Here is a 15,330-nt window from a genome sequence, read left to right on the forward strand (position 1 = left end):
CATACATTACACTTATTTACATAATACAGATAGCTCATATCAATTTATGCTTTTATTAACATTTCAAATTGTGTTTTTCTTTCAAAATTTTATTTTGGAGGACCACCTTTGAAGAAATGTGTTGAACCAATTTTTTATTTTCAAATTGAAACATGTTATTAACATTTAAAAATAGGTGGTCACTTCTATTTATGACTTTCACATTGTGTTACATATATATGACTTCACTTGTTTTTAATTTATAAGATTTCAATTGTGTAAAATATAGGAGTTCACTTCTATTTGAAAGTTAAAGGTATACACTTGTTATTAAAAATTATTTATTAATTGAAGTAATGCCCTTCTATATTTTTCTATTAACTTTACATTCAAACATGTTAAATTTAACATTCCTATATTTAATTAAAATTATTTTTCATGTACCATTACTAACAAAATGTGTCATGACATGAAAAAAAAATGTCATAATAAAGAAAATGGCTCATACTTACAACATGATTAACATAATAATCTATATTGCATACATTAGCATGACAAAAAGTTGTAGAAATATAGAACGTGGTCTAACATGTCATAACATGATCTATGAAGTAAAAAAAAAAAGATATAATACAGTTAACTATTCTAATACAAAGTGTATCAAAATAAACAATATGTATCATAAAAACACAATCTAAAGGTGCAAAAAGACCTAATCTATCTAATCTATAGTCCTCTTTACTCCACATGAAGAGGACTCAAATGGATCATCTTGTGTCACATTGTGAAAAGACAATATTTATGTATTCTTAATTGAAATGGGTTTCAAAATATAGCTTGAAAATAAATTAAATATTTAGTACTTATTAAAAATAATACCACATGAGATAGGTGTCCCTCTATAATAGGAGGAGGTCCACTATCAAAGCTACCAAATGTGGCAATGGTGAGGTCCTATAATTTAGAATACATAAATTTTTAAAAATTTAATAAAGATCATAATGAACTTTGTATGTATAAATTAGAATACTGACCTAAAAGGATGACGTCTGTACCTCCATCTAGCTTACTCCTATAGTCCTAGTAACACTCATGGTGACATAGTCCTAAAATTATGGATACATAAAACTTGATCCAAGATTATATATACATGAATTACAAAGTACATAAATTAAAATATATATATTTTACACTACAATTTTTTTAAATAAAAACATATATATCATACTTGAGTAATAATAAGTATCACATATGTGTCTAGAAATATGCCACCATGATAATCATTGACATGTCTAAAATGGTCAAAAGATGAAGGTGTTAAAAATAAACTTTATTGAGGCCTATATGGATAAGTAAAATCCATCTCCTATTTGTAAAACCAAAATACAATATTGTACATTAATCAAAGTTGAAGATAAGTTAATAACAATGTGTACATAAAAATAGTACAATTTATTTATCTTAAAACTTAGTTCATACCACATGCATTTGAGGTTGTGCTTCAGTGGTCAGTGGATCAAGGCCTATACAAGCATTAGACTGTGTAACAAATGAAAATCCCTACAAAATCAAATAAAAATAACATATGAGCACATGTTATTCAATTTGAGTTCTAATGTACTTTATTTATAGTGTAATTCAAAGTCCATACTATATGAGGGATGCCAAAATTTGAAGGTCTCAAAAAAGACTATACTGCCTCCTAGGAGGAGTAATATCATCCATCCTCTATTAATTGAAAATCAACACAGATTAATATGGTTAATATAATTATGCATATATGTAGAAAGTAAATAATTATGTACTTTATAAATTTTAAAATTAGTTTTTTACTTGCTGGTCCTGAATCTCTTCCTCTCCACAAAGAAGGTCAACAAATGACTCAACATAAATCTCATCACTACCACCACCATAAGAAGCATATGCCTCATCATCAAAACTAGTGGCCTTGACATCATGATCATCCTATGTTCCATGGCATTACCCTAGGGGCCTCTACATTTACCTCCACAACTGGTACAAACAAGTCCAAGTGGATGAATATCTATTGCTTCTGTCCACTACTCTACTAAATTGCACAAAAGGGTAGTCAATAAAGTTAGAGAGGATGACACTACTCAATGATGGAGAGGTGTTAGGATAACTGGTGCAGGAAGCGGTACAAGAGGTTGAGGACATCTATGATTCCTTGTATTATCATTGAGCTTTTCCCCATGCCTATCCTAAGGCATCCCTCCACGAACCCCTTGAAATGCTCTAATATTAAAATAATTGGGTTTCAAATCCAATTCAAACACAACCTATAGTTTCTTAAGAAATTATCTGGGCACCTCATGATTTATGTGTCTAACCTTCCCAGCCATAATTCCTTTCAATTAGGCACCTTTGAAGTAGGAAGGGGATTGGACCTTGCGTTTAAGTAATCAAAATAATAAATATAAATACATACATACATACATACATACATACATACATACATACATACATATTCTTATTATTTTATTTTTCTCTTATTAATTTCATCATTTCCAAAAGTGATGTGATATACGAGAATGTGTACACCATCAAATAGATATGTGAGGCTTCTTCTCACTTATCTCTAAACCTATCTTAGGGTTTACAAAATATCTCTTAAAATATCCTTTTTTTTATTTTAGCTAATGAACCTCTCTATAAGATAGGTCATTAGAATAGAAGGCATGCATGTTTTGCTTCCATAGTCTAAAGATATCTATATCACTATCTAGATTCTCAATAGAGAGTGCAACACCTTGCATGCTATCTGCAAGGCAAATTAGGTGAGGGGGAGGAGGGGGGCTCATGCCTAATAGTCTTAATATCTCATAAGAGTTCACAAAGGTTATGCCTCATGCTGTCCCATAGATCCTCTACAGTAGGTGGTAGGGGACAACTAGGTGGTCATTGAGGTGATAGTGGAGGTGGAGGTAGAGATGGTGGGGGCTGGGGTAGGGGTGGGGGAGGGGGAGGGTGTTGGGGTGTGTCCATTAAATATAATTTTCATATGTGTGAACAACATAAAAATTCACAAAATTACTATTTAATAAAATAAATCTAAAATATGAACTATATAAATGTACATATTTAAAACCATATTAATTTGTACATCTCCTTTAACTACTTGAATATAACAAAAATAGGAGAAAATATTTTGGATTAAAGAAATATTGTTGACATCATAAACATAGAAAACTATACAAAGTATAGTAAACAAAACCTACTCTAACAAATGATATGAAATTAAATATCATCTTAAATAATATTGAAAATGAACAATAAATAAAAGAGAATTCTAAATGTCCTTTCTTAGAATCTAATTTAATCCAATAATAATAATAATAATAATAACTCTACTACTAAATTTAATTTAATCTTAATCTACACCAAATAGAACTATAACACTAACACTAAAATAAAGTTAAACACTTAAATAAACTTTAATCTAAGACTAATTGAACATTATACAAAATTTAAGCCTAATAATAAAATATTACTTCAAAAAAGCCATTAATAAATCAACTTAAATGTGAATTTTAAAAATAACTAAATGATAAAATAAATTGAATGATTACTAAAAACCAAACTAAAATCTAAGACAATACAAATGGTAACTTTAAACAAAATAAAATAATAATATGAGGTAAAGATAGATAATAATAAAGAGGGAAAGATGGTCAAAGTGGGTAGAAAGGGATAAGAGGTGTGTGTGTGTGTGTGTGTGTGTGTGTGTGTGTGTGTGTGTGTGTGTGTGTGTGTGTGTGAGAGAGAGAGAGAGAGAGAGAGAGAGAGAGATTCAATGTTTTAAGTTGGGCTTAGGATTAGAGTTACATTGATGAATCAATATTTTAAAATTTCAATTGTATTGAGTTTATTTTCATGAATCTAGGGTTTAGAGTTAAAATTTTGGTTTTAAGGTAAGAAAGCACATGATACTTAGTTTTATGTTTAGGGTTTACATTGCTAGTCTTATCCCCAACTAAATTAGTTCTACCTTTGAGTAAAATTTTCATGTTACATATTTAGTATATATTTAAGCTAAAAAGAAAATTTTCATTGTTATGTTACACATTAAGTATAGACGATAAAATCAACTTGTGACATCAGGAAAACCTAAAAAAAATTCAAGGTTCATGGATCTATATTGTCTTACCAATCCCTAGGGGCCTATTCAGGGTGATAGAGGAAATTTTCAAGTTTAATATATTGAATATGAATGAAGTTGTTGCTATGTAATACATGTATATACATGTACATAGCTCTACATCATTTGATATAAAGGTAAATTACTTAAATTATCTATTATTTGATATATTGAATTTAGAATTTATTTTAATACATAAAGATTAATTATTTATTAAAAAACAAATTCTAACTTGATTTTTCATTCAATGAACTATCAATTCATACATGTGAACATATGTGAATAATTGAGAGAGTGCAACACTTAGCAATTTTTATAAATTTAACACATCTGTATGCACCCTAAAATGGTCGCCTAGACTATGGGCCCCCATTATTCAATTTATCAATTTATCAAATTTTTTGAATAAATGGTGTGTAATATTTTATTAAATCAATTTAAATGAATTTCCTTGATCAAATTCAATTATTCTATTTTTCTAAGGTTGATCATTTTATCCTAAGTCTTATTTAATTAAAAGAAAATCTCCTTTTTAATTAAATAAAATAAGTCCCCATTTAATTAGAAGAAAACCTCTCTTTTAATTAAATTCATCCACATTTAATTAATTAAGAGAAAAATTCTCTTTTAATTTAATTAAATATGTCCTATTTAATTAAAAGAATTTTCTCTCTTTTAATTAAATAAATTAAACCCACTTGAAAACATAAATAAATTAAATAAAGATTAAATAAATATCTTATTTATTTTCTCTACACTTAAATGCACATATTTCTAAGTGGGACTTATCTTTCCACTTTCTTCTCAACCACTCCTCTTTTCTCATTGATGGAATTTTGTCTCACATTGATCAAACTCTATTATCCCATATTGGTTGTGAGAAGCCTCTCACCTCCATATTTTCCTTTATAAGGGAGATACCTCTCCTCATTTTGGACAACCAAAAATGATCCACAATACATCATCAATTCATCCATAATTCATCCGCAATTCATCCATAATTCATTTACAATTCATCCACAATTACGCTATTGTTATGCTACAGGTTTGGAGAGCAATTTTTGAAGGAGGATTTTGAGCATCAAAGCTTTTTGTGAAGAACTTCTATCTTCTTGTCTTATTCTCTCATGTGTCAATGCCTTCCATCATGAGGTTTCATCCTTGCATTTGCATATTATCTTAGAGTCATATTTATTTTCATAGATTAGTATTGCATTGTTATTAGATTTATTTTCTTGAATTTTTTTGCATTGTTATCATTTAGGTTAGTTTGCATTTTCATTTTCATGCATTTTTTTTAATCATTGAATCTCTTGTTTCATGGTGTACCTGCATGGGCATGAACTAGGTCACACTAAGGGCCTCCATTACAAACCCTTGCACTCCATGAATAGAGAACTACAAGTTGTCATTCAAGACCTCATTTTTGAGTAATCTTAGATATAATGACTCATAGAAGTGTGCTTATATTTTAGGCATACATTTTTGGCACCCACCGTGGGGCCATCCACCTTTGCTTGTTGGTTTTTATGCAGATCTATTTGTAGACTCAAAGAAACCCTAGATTTGAAAGATTTGATCATATCTTTAAAATGGATAGGTATTTCAATCTAAAATGCTTTTTGTAGGATGGTGATATATCTGAAAAGCTTTGGTCCAATTTTCAGATTTTTCTAAAATATTTTTGATTTTTTATGATTTTTCCTTGATTTTCCATAAAAAATCATTTTTAGGAGTAAATCAACACATTTTTATGAAACATTTATAGTTTCAGAAAGCTCTCTAAATTTTAAATAGAGTTGGTTTTTTGTGTTTTGATTTTAGAGGTCATATTAGGGGTCAATAATTTGATTTATAAAAACTTGTCTATTTTGACAAAATAACTCCCTAAGGCACAAATTAAAAGACCTTTTCAAAAAAATTGCATTTTTGAAAAGCCCTCTAATTTTTTATAAGGGTTACTTTTTTGTATTTTGAGTTTTGGATCCAAATTCATATCATGGAGATTCAATCTTTATGACTAAGTCAAAAATTAATTGAACAAAAAAGCATGTAATGAATAGTTTGCATTTCATTTTTACAATGAATCAATGCATAATGTGGGCTTTCATTTGGGTTACTTTCTGATTATCATCACTCTTAAAAATTAGATTTTCAGACCTAACCTTGGTTTTTCATAAGTTGACATATATTGCATTCTTGTGTTTGCTTGTGTTGTTTGTTGCTTTGTTCGTTGCAAGTGAGCGATCAAGCGTAAACGAAAGGTACAACAAAGAAAAGATACGTTGCAAGGATTATCAAGTATTTTGTTTGAACTCTAAAACATTTAGATTTGGGATTAAAATTAAACCTCTCATGTGTTTGTCTTGAGTGTTTCACATGCTTTCATAGAACACATTTCAATTGATGCTCTTAATGAGAAATGAATAAACATAGATTTGCTTTCATACAAGTTTGTGTAAGCGAATGCTTATGTTTAAACCTTAAGTAATTCTTGGTTCCAATATTAAATATCTCATTAAGTGATTGAGGGCATCGATTCATTCCTTGTTTACATAGGGAGTTGAATGCACCACTTTTTGGACTCACTCTATGTTTACTTCGAAAGTTAAATATTCCATTGTTCAAACCCTTTTTCATTTGTGAGTATTATTGATTAGCAATTTTAGATTACTTGTGATTGATCTAGATTGTTATCTTGGGTTATTGGACTTGCTAATCCACCGGCCCCTCATTTCAACCCCGTGGTTGCAAGATTAGCACCCCATTAAGGGGGAGGAGTCTATAGGAAAGAAGCGTTAATTGCTCCACTAGGCAACCCTTTTGTGCTTTTTGGAACTCACTTGTTTTCTAAGGTGTGGACTCACTTTGAGTTGGTGTGAAGAGTTAAATGTTCCACTTTTGGACTCCCTTTGAGTTGGTGTGAAGAGTTAAATTTTCCACTTTTGGACTCACTTTGAGTTTGTGTGAAGGGTTAAATGTTCCACTTTTGGACTCGCTTCACATTCTCTTGAATGGTTAAATGTTCCACTGTTGGACTCGCTTCCCATTATCTTAAAGGGTTAAATGTTCCAATTTTGGACTCACTTTGCATTTACTTGAAGAGTTAAGTGTTCCACCTTTAGTGCTCTAAATAGTTTTGATAGTGAATTACTTAGTTTTTATTTCTAGGAGGCCTAAATGGGGATTTCATCACCCCTTGGGATGATCTCAACTCTTCTATTCGGGTGAAGTATAAATATTGAGAGGAGAATCCAAAGACACCTCTCTTGGGAATTGAGTTTGATATCACTCTTGGCTAAGCCTCAAAGAACTTTATACCTTTGAGAAGTGAAGGAGGAGATTTGGGCTATCATCTGCCCCAGACTGTGTGATTTTGGATTCTTCTCATCTATAGATTTGGGCCTCACATACCTTGTGTATATCGAGGACTCCTTATAGAAAGCCACGTATATCCTTGTAGACAACTTGATAAGGTTTTGTTGTGTTCTAAGTGTCTACTAAAACATTGTCAAGAACATACACAAGTAGAACCTTTAAGGAGTAGAAATACTAAGTCACTATACTTGTTCATGCACAAGGTTGCTTTGCCCCTTGCTCATTATTTAAAGACTATTTTCTTGAAATCCCTAATTTCTATCTTGTGTGCTTGGTTCATGATTAAGAATCTATCGATACATCTAGTTGGACTTTTGAAATGAACAAAATCTAAGTTCTCAAGTCCAGACTCTATGATCAAATGATTTTTTTATCCTATTATTTCTAGTCTTCCTAGGTTGATCCCATTCGGATTAGGCTACTTTTCTCATTTTCAGAAGCCTTTTTGCACCATGGGTTATTGTGCTTTGACCTCTTGCATTAGTAGTCATTGATTTCACAAGAGACCTTGTTTGGAGTTGGTAAGTTAAAAACTGTCCTTGTTGAGAAATATATACACTTGGATCCTTTGATATTACACTTGGAGAGTCTTAGTGATCTCTTGTCCATTCACTTTCATAAAAAAATTAATTTTAATTATTTATAATTTGGTTAAATCATCCTCCTAGTCCATATGTGCTAGGGTATTCACCCAAAGTTGTGAGCAGCTCTGTGGCAGTGTTGGTTTATGCCTATTGCAAAATTCTATCTTATCATATCTCTTTTGGACAAATGAGTGCTTTTACTATCCTAGTTTGGTACCAATGTTTCACAGGGTTATCCTATCAACTAGTACCTTTTCTTTCATGTTGATTACAAGTGCTATTACATGTTTCTCAACATTCAAATGAACTCAAATGGTATCAAATTTCACAAAATGACTCTTGGTCTTCTTTCTTCTTCATCTTCCATGTCTTTCTAATCTCCCATTTCCATTCTTCCTCTTCTTCATGTTTTCTTGATTCTTTTCCTCCTATTATCTACCTTCTTCTATTCATCCTTTCTCTTCTTCTATGCTTGATTCTTCTTCTTCTAGAACCATGGATCTTGGATATCTTTTTAGGGATCCTCATTTGAGCTCAGATGAAATCCACCTCCTTCTTGAATTTGAAAAGTTTTGTCGCTTCGATGGATACATGGATGCTAACATTGCAACAAAATTGATTTAAAAAATGGATAAAACAAACACCTTTACTAGGATCATGTGCAAGATCAAATCACAATATCCTTCTTCTAAATATTTTCCATCTTCCAAGTCTTATCATGATTCTTCTAAATATCATACAAATTCCTTATCTTCCAAGTCTTATCATGATTTTTCTAAATATCCTTCATATTCTTCATATGTCTTACAATAATTCTTCTAAATATAATTCACATTCTTCATTTTCTAAGTCTTATCATGATTCTTCTAAATATCCTTCATATTCTTCATCTTCTAAGTCTTACGATAATTCTTCTAAATATCATTCACATACTTCATTTTCTAAATTTTATCATGATTCTTCTAAATATCCTTCACATTCTTTATCTTCTAAATCTTATGATGAAGCTTCTAAATATCATTCACATTCTTCATATTCCAAGTCTTACCATGATTATTCTAAATATCATTCACATTCTTCATCTTCTAAATCTTACCATGATTCTTCTAAATATCATTCATCTAGGTCTTCACCTACCTCTTCTTCACAATATCATTCTTCTTCTACTTCTACCAAGAGTTGTATTCCTCTTATTGAGACATACCATAATGAACAACATGAAAAGTCTTGTGAAATGCCTATCTATAATTCCTGTAATGACAATGATTATGATGATGATGACTATTACATTCCTACAATTCCTAAAAGTCCTCCTACTCCTATGCTTGTGCTTAAAGGGGATGAGTCAGAGATAAATATTAATGGGAATCCACATGAATCAAATCTTAAAAACAACATTGATAAATTTTGTGAACAATACCTAAATGATAAATCTACATTTTTTGATGAAGAGAAAGCATTTTTTTGTGCTGAAATACAACATCAATGGGATAAGAGTTCCTCTTCTAAGAAACCTCATGCTAAAAATAAAGATTACACTCTTGAGCAAGATCATGTTAATGTTGAACCTTTGTCTTCTGATGCTTCCCTTCCATTTTCTACTTCCTTCACTATCCATACATGCCTTAAAGATTCTGAGTCTCTCAAATCTTTTTTCAATCCTTCATCCAATGAAGATCCTTATGATTTTCATGTGGTTCCTTATAGTTATCCTCAAGGGCTACCTCTTAAAGAAACTCAAGCTAACCTTTACTTGGCTGCAAATACTTTTGATAATGCTAAACCTAAAGAACCTAAGCCTTCATGCACTATAATGCCTACTTCAGCTAGCTCTTCATCATCTCCTCCAAAGTCTTCCATACAATTTCAACATGCTTCCTTCTCCTTAGGAGTGGTTCCATGTCAAGAGGACTCTAAAAATGATAAAGAAAAGAATATAAAAAAAGATCAAGATCAAGAACCTCCTATGTCATCCAATTATTTTCACAATGTCTCTGGTCCATTTCATGGTTCTTTTGATCCCTTATGCCCTTTCTCATTCATTCCACCATGTCTTAAGTCTTCTCCTAAGCAAGATAAAGCTACTACTTACACTACTAAGTTTATTGACAATAAAAATGACCTTAGTACACTTGCTCCTTCCAAAGATGATACTTCCATTAAGGTTATTAAAAATGATGTTGTTACTTCCAATGTTGAGCCTATTGAAAATAAAGAGAACAATTCTATGCTTATGTTATCCAAAGATCCTTGTCAAGATAAAAGTCTTCCATCTTCTTGTTCTACCACACCATGTTCCCTTCCACTTTCTACTCTTCCTAAGTCTTCTCAAGCTTCAAGTGCTCCTATCAAAGAAGTTGCTCCTATTAAAGATGTTCATGTTCCTATTGAAAATTCTAATGACCACTCTAAAGATGTTGATGTCTTTGGGGTAAAAGCACAAACCTGTGTCACCTTTTATAAAGAAAAGTGATATCAGAATGTGACAGTTCAACATTAATGACAAAAAAAATGGTATTTGCGTTTAAAATATGAAGATGATGTAAACTGATGAAATGTGTAGAATTGTATGAATTTTATGACTATAATTTTTATTATTTTTTTGACTAAGAATTTATTCATTTTATTTTATTTTGAAGTCCCTTTTTTAACTGTAAAAAATATAGGATGTAGTTCCCATCAAACAAGTATGTGCAAATCATCTTTTTTTGTTATGATTTGAAAATATTTTATAGATGACATGTATAGCTAGTGCACAAAAAAAAAAAAAATTATTTTTGATGTATATTTTCTTTGTTATAAGTACTCAAGTTCGACCTTGTCAGAATCCAATAGTTTTTTCCTCCCGTCAAAAATTCCCTATCAAATCTATACCTTCTTGAAAAAAAATTACATATTCATGAAGAGGATTCTCTCCTCTAGTGATAAATATATTTTTAAAATTTTTTTGATATGATTTACTATTTTTTTTCATTTTTTGAGAGAGCATCTTCTTAAATGTTGAAATATCGACTTATAATATTTTTAGATTATAACATATTATAACTAATCAAAACACTCAAAAATTTATATAATGATGATATTGAATCTGAAATCTATAAAAGGGTATTTTTAGTTTTTTTTTAAAATTGAGTTTTGATAGAGAAATGAGATTTGACCAAAATAGGTTTTTGTATCACAAACGGTGACATAGATCTATGCTTTTACCCTTTGATTGTCATATAGATGTTGATGAATTTGTTGATTACCCTTTTGCATCTTCTACATCCATCCTTGGACCTCCCCCACCAATACTAAAGTCTTCAAATCTTCCTTCCATCTTGGGTCCTTATGTCCCTTCACTTTCTCCTCCCAACTCTCCTAGTTCATCATCCATATTGGGTCCTTACATCCCTCCCTCTCCCATATTTCCTCAAGATCAATGTAGATGCATATCCTTGAACCCTTTTCATCCACCCACTTACCTAAACCAGTCATATCATCCTTCTTCTTCCACAAGTCCCAAGTCTTTTGGAAGTAACTTGAATCTTCAATACAAGAAAAATAAACAATTCAAGAAGCCATATAAAAAGGTAGACCACCATGTCTCATCTAATCGACATCGGGGCATAAAGTCAAAAGGGATATCTAAGAAAAAAATTATAAGACAAGTATGGGTTCCAAAATCCATCATTGAAGATATTATCTCTAAATCATCAAAAATAAATGAAAAGAGGCCTATGGCTATATGGATTCCAAAGTATCTCTTGAGAAAATCTAATATTGAACAACAATTGAAGTTGGCATTCAAGTTTCCAAAGAATTCCACTTCATCTTCTTCCAAAAGAATTCTTCCATTCCATGTGCCTAAACCGCAACCTTTTCTATCCACTCACCATATTCCTTCACATATTCCTTCATTCACATTTTCTCTATCCTTTCGCCACCCTTCAAGGTGTGTGTTGATGTTGATCTTGCCTTCATTTCCATCTTCCAATCTCACTTGCTTTGCATAAAGCCATATCCTCCATTTTTGTCTTCCATCCTTTTTTCCCTATCAGCATCTTTGAGCATGTCATTTCAAGGAGAATTATCTCAAAATATTGACTTCTTCCAAAAAAAAAAAAAAAAATTGAAAACAATCGAAAAAAAAAAGAAAGAAAAGAAAAAAAATTGAAAATGTGCCTTGGTGAAAACCTGGTAATCAGGCACCTTGGTAGAAAAAGTAAAGATAAATAAATTCATCTTATGGTGAAAGCCACTCCCTTGTGGCACCTCAGATAAGTACCTTGATAAAAACTTGACAATTAGGCATCATGCATAGTTCTTCTACATATTTCATTAATTTCATCTTCTCCCTTTGATCTTGACAATGTTGACCTATACACAAACATTTGGCCATCTTGTGAACTATCTTATGATGATCTTGTTTTCATTCCTTTCATGTTTAGCCTTCATATCTATTTTCCTCCATCCATTCTAGGCTTTCGCCATCCTTTTCCCATTTACCCCTTTGGTCTTGATCTAATTAGAGAAAAAAGTAAAATATGATGCTTTGAAGCCTCTTGACATGTCTACTCCTTTGGATTGCATATTTCCCACTTTTACATTATGCTTTCTTGAATTATCCTATATTGGCCTTTCATTTCTTGTCCAAATGTACTTTACATGACAATTTTTTCTCTAGCTTGGGTACTCTTGAGCAGTCAGCCTTTGAAGATCACTTCCACTTGCTTCATACACTCCTTCCTTATCCATCATATTTATTAGCTTGTTGCTCCATCATGTCCTCTACCTCATTAGACATTGCGACTACACGATATGATCTTGCTTAAGAGTTTGATGCCCATTCTATTTGGGGGCATCTTTGTACATATTTATTGATCCTAAAAAAATACCAAAAAATGATATATTTTAAAAATTTAAAAAAGTAATCGATATATTTCAAAAATCCATAAAATGATATATTGTGAAAATTCTAAAAATTTTAAAATGTCCTTAAAAAATGATCTTCTTAGTGAAAACCTAGCAATAGGTGCTTTGATGTATCTCCAAAAAAATTATATATTCCAAAAAAAATTTTTTAAAAAAAGTTCAAAATATTCAAAAACAAAACAAAATAATAATAAAAAATAGAAAAAGTGCCTTGGTGAAAACCTAGAAACAGGCGCCTTAGTAGCAAAAAATACAAAAAAATTATTAAAATTCTTGAAAAAAAATTTAAAAAATGCAAGTGGTGAAAACCTAGAAACGGGCGCTGCTTGAGGCCTTTGCACCCCTATTTCTTAGCTCATGTCCTCAACACTTAGCCTTTCTCCATCATGCCTTGTCCTTGTTGCCTTGGTTTGGAATTGGTCTTTGTCTAGGGGGCATAACTATGTTAGCTTTGGTCTCTTGGATGTGTTAGTCTTTAGGACACCTCGCAAACGGTGATTTTCAACACCACCCCAATTTTATTTTTCACTACAACCGTTGACATCGAGTGTTTTTCAACACTTATTGGTTTGGTCTTATCCAGTATCATCATGTGATCTTCCCTGCAAGCATTTGATCCTTATCCTCAGAACTCAATATCAGTTAACACACTTAAAATTTTAAATGTAACATTTAATGCTTGAATTATGTCATGATTTTTTTCTTTGTGTGCTGACTATTATTGATTTTTTTTGAGTGTCCTTCTCTAATAAGTCTCTCCATGATGCATCGCTAGAGGACTTGGGACATGGGACATGTTTTTATTTGTTTTTTGCTTGTGGGTGTGGTCTTGAAACTCTAGAGTGTCTGTTGTTGTCCCCTTGAAACACTTAGGAGATTTGAGGCATCATTCTTGATTGTTTTTGCACAACTGTTGTTATGGTCATCTTGGCATCTATGCCTTTATGCAAGCATGATTTTGCTACATTAAATTGGGTAAGCTAACATAGAAGTCATCTTGACCTTTATGTCTTTGATGCTTATGTTAGAATCTTTCCACATTCCAATCCAATATCAATTACATTCATATCTTCATAGTTGCACTTGTGACTGGTGATGATTGTGTGATTTTTTGATGTTCGTTAATAATGGCCCAATGATGAAAATAAGTTCTTTTACATTCTCTAATGAATGATGAACACAAAATCCTATGTTATAGTTGCTCTTTTGCAAGTACACCATTGCATTTTCATGTAGCTTGCATTATTAGACTTCATGTTAGTTTGCATTTTTAGGCTGTATTATGAGTTTGAGAGGGTTTTCCCGTCATCTTTATTGTGGACTTTTAATCAACTGTGGTCATGTTTTGATCTTCATTTCCTTATCTTCTTTTCATGATTTCAATCAAAATTTCTATCTTAAATACTTGATTGATTTTGGGGCATTTTCTCTTCTTCTTTTTGTTTCTTCCCATATCTTCCAAACTTCTATCTTCCATTTTCTTTTTCCCCCACTTCTTTTCTTCTAAATCACCTTTGGAGCATAATATTTATTTTTTGATCTACCTTAGTTATGTGATTCTTATATTTTTCATCTTACATCAACAACTTTATCTTTTATTCGATTTGATCAAATTTACCAATTTGTTGTTTCTCCTCTATGTCATTTCGATTTGGATCACAAGGGGGCAGTAATTATCAAATTCAATTTTTGATTCAGTTTTATCAATTTTATCCTTGACTTTTTCAAGTCAAAATTTATTTGTGTTCTTTTTTCCTGATGTGTACCTGATTCGACCACACATCTAGGTTGTTTTGTGATCCCAAATCAACCTCACACTTCAATTTATTTCTTTGATTACATGTGTTCCCAAATCGATCACACATTAGTCAAAGAGGGGCAAATGTATGCACCCTAAAATGGTTGCCTAGGCTATGGCCCCCCATTATTCAATTTATCAATTTATCAAATTTCTAGAATCAATGGTGTGTAATATTTTATTAAATCAATTTCAAAGAATTTCCTTGATCAAATTCAATTATTCTATTTTTCTAAGGTTGATCATTTTATCCTAAGTCTTATTTAATTAAAAGAAAATATCCTTTTTAATTAAATAAAATAAGTCCCCATTTAATTAGAAGAAAACCTCTCTTTTAATTAAATTCACCCATATTAAATTAATTAAGAGAAAAACCCTTTTTTAATTTAATTAAATATTTCCTATTTAACTAAAAGAATTTTCTCCCTTTTAATTAAATAAATTAAACCCACTTGAAAAAAGAAATAAATTAAATAAAGATTAAATAAATATTTTATTTATTTTCTCTACACTTAAAT

This window comes from Cupressus sempervirens, chromosome 4 (assembly GCF_028749045.1).
Source record: "Cupressus sempervirens isolate cs-2001-9-10 chromosome 4, ASM2874904v1, whole genome shotgun sequence".
Taxonomy (NCBI): Eukaryota; Viridiplantae; Streptophyta; class Pinopsida; order Cupressales; family Cupressaceae; genus Cupressus; species Cupressus sempervirens.